Consider the following 9,197-nt stretch of genomic DNA (forward strand, 5'->3'; position numbering starts at 1 on the left):
TGGTCTCATTAAATGAGTTGGGATGTATTGCCTCCTCTTCAATTTTTGGCAAGAGTTTGAGGAGAATAGATATTAAAACTTCTTTGAATGATCGGTAGAATTCACTGGTGAAGCCATCTGGTCCTGGATTTTTACTTTTTGGGAGGTTTTTGATGATTGTTTCAATTTCCATACTGCTGATTGGTGTCTGGGCTTTCCAGTTCTTCTTGATTCAGTCTAAGAAGGTTGTATTTTTCTAAGTACTGGTCCATTTCTTCTAGGTTATTAAATTTGGTGTTATATACATTTTCATAGTATTCTTGTATGATGCTGTGGATTTCTGTGGTGTCTGTCGTAATTTCCCTTCTTTCATCCCTGATTTTGTTTATTTGTGTCCTTTCTCTTTTTTCTTTAGTGAATCTAGCCAGGGGTTCTTCAATTTTATTAACCTTCTCAAAGAACTAGCTCTTTATTGCATTTATTTTTTCTATTTTTCAATTTCATTTAATTCTGCTCTAATTTTGATTATTTCTTTCCTTCTGCTGACTTTAGGCTTCATTTGTTCTTCCTTTTCTAGATTTTGAAGATGAAGCACTAGGTTATTTATTTGAGCTCATTCTTGTTTTTGGAGGTAGGCCTGTAATGATATGAACTTTCCTCTTATGACCACTTTTGCCATGTCCAAAAGTTTTGATATGTTGTACTATCATTATCATTCATTTCTGCGTATCTCTTGATATCTGTTTTATTTCTTCTCTGACCCAATTATTTTTCAGTAGAATGTTGTTTAATCTCCATGTATTTGTAGTTCTTTCTGCTTTCTTTTTACAGTTGACTTCTAGCTTCAAAGCATTATGATCAGAGAATATGTTTGCTATGGTTTCAATCCTCTTATATTTGTTGAGGCTATCTCTGTGTCCTAGTATGTGGTCATTCCTTAAAAATGTTCCATGTGCACTAGAGAGGAATGTAGGAGTAGCTGTTTGAGGATGAAAGGCTCTGTAAATGTCAATTATGTCCAGTTGGTCTCATGTGTCATCCTTATTGATTTTCTGTTTGGATGATCTGTCCATATATGACAATGTGGTATTTAGATCCCCTACTGTGATAGTGCTTTTTTCTGTTTCTCCTTTTATTTTTGTTAGTAATTGCCTATATATTTTACGCTCTCTGATTGGGAGCATAGATATTAATAAGTGTTATATCGTCTTGGTGTATGATTTCCTTTATCATTATGAAGTGTCCCTCAGTCTCTTTCTTTACTTTTTATTTTGAAGTCTATTTCATCCTATATTAGTACTGCTATTCCTGCTTTACTCTGAATGTCATTTGCTTGGAATATCTTTTTCCGCCCTTTCACTTTAAGTCTGTGTTTGTCTTTGGAACCGAGATGTGTCTCCTGGAGGCAGCATATGGTTGGGTTTTGTTTTTTGATCCAGTCTGTAACTCTGTGCCTTTTAATTTGTGGGTTCAGTCCACTTATATTTTGGGTATTATTGAAATGTGAGATCTTCTTATAGCCATTTTATCTTTTGCTTTCTTGTAGCTCGGTGTTTCCACTGTTTCCTTGTCCTTTAGTTTCTGTCTGTTTTTTTAATTTGCTTGGGTTGTGGATTTTCCCTCTAGTCCCTCTTGTTTTATGTTACATACCTCTGGAATTTGGCATGTGGTTACCATTAAGAATATGAAGAGGATGATTATATATGTACATATATATATATACACAGTAGTCCATTTTTTTCTGCATGTTCCTTATTTACATTCTCTTTTGTGAATTTGAATCTTTGATTCTTCTCCTTTTCTGTTATTTTGTCCCAAATTGTCCTTATGTATGCTGAATGTTCATTTCTATCTTGTGACAGCAATTCTCTTCTTATTGCGTAAGCTTATAATACCCTGTTGCACTACTCTGCTTCTGTCTGTCTGCTAGTTGTCTGACTCACAGTTACATATTTTTTTTGTCATTTTGTTTCAGGTGGGTTGACCCTTTTCAGTATTTCCTGTAATACAGGCCTCTTTATTTCTCTTTTATATCTAAAGGAGAGCTTTTTTGGATACATTATTCTTGGCTGGTAGTTCCTTTCATTTAGTAATTTAAATATTTGGTTCCACTTCTTTCTTGCTTGTACAGTTTGTGCTGAGAAGTCTAAAGATAGTCTAATGGATTTTCCTTTATAGGTTACCATCTTCTTTTCCCTGGCTGCCTTGAAAATCCTTTTTTTGTCATTAATTTTTGATAATTTTAAAGCAATATGCCTTAGAGGTCTTTTCAGGTTGAGATAATTGAGCGTTCTGTTAGCTTCTTGGATACAAAGCTCCAGCTCATTTCTTAGACTTGGGGAATTCTCTTCAAATATTTCTCTAAAAATCCTTTCTAATCCCTGCTCCTATTCCTTCCCTTAGAGAATGCCCATTATTCTTATGTTTCCTTTCTTAATGGTAACAGCTAGTTCTTGTATTTCCCTTTCATTATTTTCCATTCTTCAGTCTCTCTCTTCTTCCTTCTGTATTATTTCTAGATTTCTGTCTTTGATATCATCGATCCTTTCCTCTATTTGGTTAGTTCTATTTCATAAGCTTGCTATTTCATTCTTCATCTCTTTTAGTGTGTTCTTCATCTTCAGAAGTTCTATTTGATTCTCTTTATAGACTTTCAATCTCCTTGCTAAAAAACTCATTCTGCTCATCTAGTTGCTTTTTCAATTCCTGAAATTGTTGATATGAATTATTTTGAATCTCACTGATTTTTTTTCTGAAGTACAATCCTGAGTTCTCTGTCATTTAAGTCACATATCTCTATGTCTTTAAGCTTATTTTCTGGAGATTTTTCTCTTTTCTGAGTTGCCTTGTCACATTGGTTGCTCATGGTGCTGATGGGCTATTTCTCTGCCTCGGCATTGATGGGAGTGTATTCTGCTTTTCTTTTCTTTTTCAGAAAGATTTATTATATAGAGGTCTCTCTTTAGCCTGTTACTTAGAAGGTGTTTTTCTTTTGATTTTCAGTAGGTGGTACCAGGCCTCTTGGATCCCTGCTTTGAGACTTAATAATGCCTCTTTTTTTTCCTTATAAATATTCAATCATGACTGCTACCCTCAGTCTCAGTCCCTGTTAGTGTTAGCGACAGTTTTGGTAGCATTTGCTCAAATTCCCCTGGGCCTCCACGGTGTTCCGTCTTGGAGGATATGGAGGCAGAGGTGCTGTCTGGGTTGGTGGGTGGGGTTTACTGCTATCTCTGTGTCTCAGCCTAGCATTTCTCAACCGCACTGCTAAGAACCATCTGTTGCCACCCTGAAGTTAGTCTTTGTACTGCCTTCTGCCCGGATCCCTGGGCTACACTGTGTGGAGCTCACATATCCCTCTGTCAGGGCCGTTCAGGGAACTAGTAGCAACTTCACTCCTCCTCCACCACCTGCAGGGAGATCTCCACAGTTCTTTGTTCCTCTCGGATTCCTGCAGTTCCGACCTCTGGAAACTCATGCACAGATCACTTGCTCAGATGTGCTTGTGTGCAGGCTGGGTGTTAATTGTTGAGTTTTAAATGTTCAGCTTATTGTTATTGCAAGGGGAGAGATCTGGGACATCTCTCACTCTGCAGTGCTTCTGACATCACTCCTGTCCATTGTCTTTTGAGTTTTGTTTTGTTTTACATGATATAAATTTCAGAGACATCGTAATAACAGCTCGTGCTTAAACAATCTCTGTGACTGATGCTGTGTAAGCCACACAGAAAGTCTACCTGAGCACCTGATATTAACTAAATGTTATAAAATTTAACCCATATAGTCATCTCAGCCATTTGGCCCATTTTGCTGCTGAAGCTCTAAGACTCAACACACCATCTTAGGGTCCTTGGCACTTGGGTCCTTAGACAATAGGATTGCTTTAGATAATTCGTTAGCTGAACAAGGAAGTGTTTGTGCTGTGGCCAGTTCATCATGATTTGCGTACCAGGGGACATAATTATGAAAGTTGCTTTTTATTCTTTGTCTAAATTGAACACTGGAATGCCCCCTTTAAGGCTCAGAAACCATCATGGAAGAGGAGGGCATGTGAGATTGTAAGAGCTGGATAAGAGGGTCACACAAATCTGACTCCATCTTAAAAGCTAAACCTCCCTCTTAATTGAACCTGGACCAAGTTGCTCTATTTCCCTCAAGATTGAGGAACAAACAACAAAAAAAGAGTGGGGGGCTGTAACAGACTGAAATGTTAGATCTCTCTGACTCCATCTCATGGCTTTGTTCTCATGGCCTTCAGGCTAATAGCTTCTGCTTAAGTTTCACATAGCCATGCTAATCATTAGATAAGATTGCTGCTTGACTTTTACAAAACAGCTCTTCCCATTTCCCCTTCCTTGGACACAAAAGAAGCCTGAATCCAATACTTTGGTAAGATAGATTTGAGGAACAATTAAGTCTCTCATCTTCTTGGTTGGTGCCTTCTAGATCAATAAACTTTTCCTAACTGCAACCTCTGAAGGTTTGACTTTTGGTGGACGCATCAGGAACATAGACCTTGGACCAGTAACAGCCACAGTTCTCCATTTTGTTTAAAATCAGTTGATGATCACTATTTCCTGGGTTGTGCTCATTCAATCCTCTCCCCAATCCAAAGTTCCATAGGATTTATTGGTTACCAGCAGAGTTGGACTGGGTCCAACTTAAGAACCAGACTGGATCCAGGATCGAACTGGGTCCAATTTCAGCTGGATTGCATCCAATAGACTGCATATGAATATTAAGAAATTGGATCACTTATATCCAAAAACTTGAGCATTCCACCTTCCAGCATACCTGCTTCTTTTATATTCAAGATCTATAGTTCCAGAAGCTAAAGACATTTGCAAAGGAAGCAAAACCTTTCTGGAGACAGCCTAGAATTACTTGGCCATCATTGTTGTAAGATTCTCGAACGGGGAGACGGGACACCAAGACTATAAGCAGGAATCAGCGTTTATTGATGTCAGCCCCAGCTCAGTGGATTCTTATCCAAAGGCTGAGCCCCCATTGTCACATGGCGGGCAGTTTTATACCATCTTGTACTTTCGCATTCCTACACTGCTATAGATATTCCATATAAAGAAAGAGAACATAAGGAGAACACTGATTGGTTGCCAAACTATAAGGAAACCGGCTTAATCATTTAAGTGGGTTTTCGGACTGCAGTGTCAGCCGGAGAGTCCTGGGATTGGGGGTGCAGTCAGGAACTAACTCATTTGAGCAGGAAATGGTCAGGCAGGGTCAGGCTGCCACATGCCCCCCTTTGATGCTCTATGATGACCCAGGACTGGGTCAGAGAGCATCTTATCCTTCTAACTTTTGGTTTAGAGGCTGGTACCTCCATAGCATGAGGAGTTTTGCTGCAGTTTTTCATTCTACTATAGCCTCTATGAGGGAGGTGGTTGACCAGATCACAAGAGCAGTAGGCATGGGAGGAGGGGGTAGGTTCTGAGGAGGAGGAGTACTATCCCAACTAAGGTCTTAAAGCCACCAAAAGTGGAGACCCAGCCTCCAAAGAGGTTACTAGGGTCCCATCCTGATGAGACATTGTCCTCAGGCTTCTACCATGCATAGATTGGTCAGCTTCTGGTGTGACCAAAGCAGGGCTGAGGTCTTACCCTTGATCTGTCTGCGCAGTCAGTGTTTCCTTCCAGAGGGTTGCCTTGAGGGGCTCAGAAGAGTCTGACAACGTGAAGTCATTCCAGCACGTAGAAGTGGTAGGAAGCTTTGCAACCTAGAAGATATAAACTTAGCAAAAATATAGAAAAGACAAGTCAAAATTAATAGTAGAGGTAATTGATAATGAAGTTACTTTTTCATGGCAGTTTGTTAATTCAAGGTAAAGATCTAGTGAAAGGAAATTGAATCATTTTGAAGAGTCGTGGCATACATACCGGGCTAAAAGAATAATTATTTACAAAAGTTCCCTGATTCCCTGTGTTGTGGCGCGAATGATTCTGAGACCCACGGAGCCAACTGAGATTAATTATGAGCCTTTTTTAGCCAGCCGGTGACTGACTCTACCAGGCAGGGTTAGAGGAGATCAGCCCCGAGCTTCCCAAGCAGGCTGCTTATAAGGTTTTTTTACTACATCTTTGAATGAACAGATGACAAGAAGCAGAAGTTAGTCGTTAACTCTATGTATACAGATAAATGTATTCAAGGGAACTCCCAGTGAACAGGGCCTAATAGACAGTTTTATTACCTTTGCCTTGGAATGCTGCGCTTACCCCTGGGGCTGGCGCCCGGGGATAGCACCTCCCTGCAATTCAGTTACTGCTCTCCCTAGGAGATGGCGCCTGGAGATAACCTCTTCCCTGAAACTGGAGAATTTCCACTTTTATACCTGGGACATATGGACTTATCTAGTCCTGTGGACTTACCTAGTCGTGTGGACTTATCTAGTTCCCAGAACAAGAACTTAAGATCTTCCAAGGGTTCACAGGATTAGGTTGCATTTTCCGGTTTATTTTCTGGAGGAACCTGTGAGGACTCATAAAAAAAATTGATTTAATTTGAGATAAATGTACCCAGCTGTTGATTCCTTGTAATTTGACAGCAGTTGGGAATTTAACAAAACTTGGTAGGGCCCTTTCTGTTTGCCTTGAGGGCTGACTTTTTATTCCTGTCACTGCGCAGTTAGCATTGGAGGGAGGCCCATGGGATGGGTCAGGACAGAGTAAATAGCTTTAGTATTCAATAAAAATTCAGTTTTTCCTTCTTGCCATGTCAAGGGTGACCTGAGGTTCCACTATTATGATCATGGTGGGTTTTTCTAGGACTGGAGCTTGCAAGAGCTTGGGCCTCCGTTGCTGGAGGAGAGAGCAGCCCCTTCAGGAGAGGCTTGCTATGTGGGGCGAGGGCTTATGAGGTCTACCCCTCCCCCACTTCCTAGGGCTGGATGAACATTTGCCCTTTCAGTGCCCTTCCTTCTGCAGTTTGCACATTGATTATGCCTCAGTCCCGACAATGCCACTCATGGCCAACCAAGATCGAGGCCCTCCAGGCCTGCAAGGTTTTTATTGTCTAGGGTCACCTCGAGATGGTCCCTGTATCAAGGCAGCTAAAATTGCACCCTTTTTGTACTCTGCTTCCTTCTCTGCCCAGTTTCAGTTATTGGACACCTTAAAGACCTCTGGCACCAAGGCAGCCTGCAGGATTGGGGTCTTGGCCCCAACTTTTGGAGCGTTCTTTGAATATTAGGCACAGACCAAGTTATGAAATGTATATCTAGGAGTGTCTGGCCTTCAGACTTTGGGCTAATGTTAGCATATTCTCTAAAAGCCTCAGAAAACTGGTTGAGTTAACATAAAACACAGAAATTACTTTGATTAAGCACGAAATCCTTGTTTTCTACTTAGAAAACTTTTCTATAACATCAGTAGCAGACTAATAGTCTAAGAAACATTAAAAGACAACTTTAATTTTGCCTTAGCTTACTTTTGTCATTTAAATTTCCAATCTCATTTAGCTCAATCATATAAAATTTTCTCAGTATTTCTCTTTACAAAACTTCTACTACTTTTCTCATTCAGAAATAACCAATTTTAAGACAAACACCTTTTCTTTAATTTCCTTCAAAATAAATTTTTATACTTTATTCCTTCTGTTACCAAAAAACATTTTCCTTTCCATCATAATTAGAATTTTTAATTCAACCATTATATTAAGTGTAACACAGAAAAATATAGATCAGAGGTCTATACTTAAATATGAGCGCATACTCATATTTCCCCATCATCAGTATTTGTAACTTTCCTGGGGTGCATATCTAGTTTCCTCAGGAAGTGATGAAATAAATGGGATCCCTAGAGAACTTGGACCCCTTCAGAGTCTGAGGGTGAAGGGAGAGGAGAAAACTCCTGATGATTTTGAGATCTCCGGGAAGGTGCTCTTATCATTGGGCCATCTAATAAGTCTGGGTCTTGATAAAGGAGCATAGAAGCTTGTATGTAGGAGACTTCCTCCTATTTTCCAGCTTCTTGGAAAAAAAGATCTAATTGGAAGATAATATTATAGTTTAGTGAACCGTTTACAGGCTAAACTTTTTGACCCCCTTCCCATTGTTAGTTTGGAAGGAAGAGGGTCCCCTTCCTAGCTGCGAGAAATTGCTGCTGGTGTATTTCACACACAGCCAGGCTGTGGGGCTGTGGTTTTTACCTTCCCTGCAGGGCACAAGCTGAGAAGTGTTTGTGCCACTGGTGAGGGAGGAGGAAAAATATTTTTTTCCCTCACCGTGAGTTGAACCTGGGCTACCTGGACAAAAGCACTGAACTTTAACTCCTAAGATACCATGGAACACAATCCTAGCTGTGTCTGAATCTGAAAGTATGTAACTCACCTGGAGAGGATTGTGTGTGCACCCTGTGGTGTAGTGCTGGTGCCACCTGGAAAGGCAGAAGGGGAAGGGAGACAGCAGCACGGGTCTAGGATTTCTAGTCCGGGGGCGTTAGTGAGTGCCCGTTTGATTTTTTTTTTTTCCTTTTCTTTCAAAGGCCTTTTGTTGTGTAGATTCCTAGAGTAGGGGCTCCCGTTCTCCCCACTTTGTGGCTTCATAGAGGGGTTTGGCCAAGTGTGTCAAAGGTAATTTGAGCCTGTAGTTTTCCTGGGGTCAACTGACCCCGTAATCTTTTGAGAAGACGTTCTTAAAATTTTTTAACATACAATTTAAGACAGTTGGCTTAGAGGAACCTCTCCCCATATTTGCCTTAGGGAGCTTCCTAATGGAGGGAAAAATAGACCTTAAAATTTCAAGAAAATAATTCAACAGAGGGCCCCTATGTCAAAAAGGCCATTTAGAGATAGATAATTCTTAAGCCCAATTAGTAATTAATTGCCCCACCCCCTCATGTATCTCACCCTGTGTTGGTGACACAAAGAAAAACAAGAGGAGACCACTCAGGTGCTCACCTGTCTGTGTCCCAAAGGAGCTTAGGTGATGCTTGGCTGTAGCAGACTCGGCTTTATGACCTATGATCGGACACTAGTCCAATGCTGCCATAGACCATATGCCATACATCACAGAGCCTCAGATGAGCCCACCCAAACTTCATGGCCTGTAGGGGACCTTAAGGGTGTCCAGCCATAGAGCTACAAATTTGTACCTTGACCAAGTCAAGCTGGCCAGGCCACTCATTCATTTATTCATTTACATGCCAGGTTAAAACATTGCTTCCTCCCGCTTTTTGGAAGGCCCTGACCTTTGTCTCCCCCTTCCC

At 40.6% G+C, this 9,197-nt stretch overlaps 1 long non-coding RNA gene across 1 annotated transcript; it reads right to left on the reverse strand.

Annotated features, from left to right (window-relative positions):
- Positions 1 to 5,208: 5,208 nt before the first annotated feature.
- On the reverse strand, positions 5,209 to 9,197 carry LOC120616766 (uncharacterized). The gene is made up of 3 exons (XR_005656672.1): positions 8,321 to 9,197; positions 6,363 to 6,462; positions 5,209 to 5,727 (listed from the first exon to the last, which is right to left on the reverse strand). It is a non-coding gene; the product is annotated as an uncharacterized LOC120616766 (long non-coding RNA).

Source organism: Pteropus medius, unplaced genomic scaffold (genome assembly GCF_902729225.1).
Source record: "Pteropus medius unplaced genomic scaffold, Ma_sr-lr_union100, whole genome shotgun sequence".
In the NCBI taxonomy this organism is placed as follows: domain Eukaryota; kingdom Metazoa; phylum Chordata; class Mammalia; order Chiroptera; family Pteropodidae; genus Pteropus; species Pteropus medius.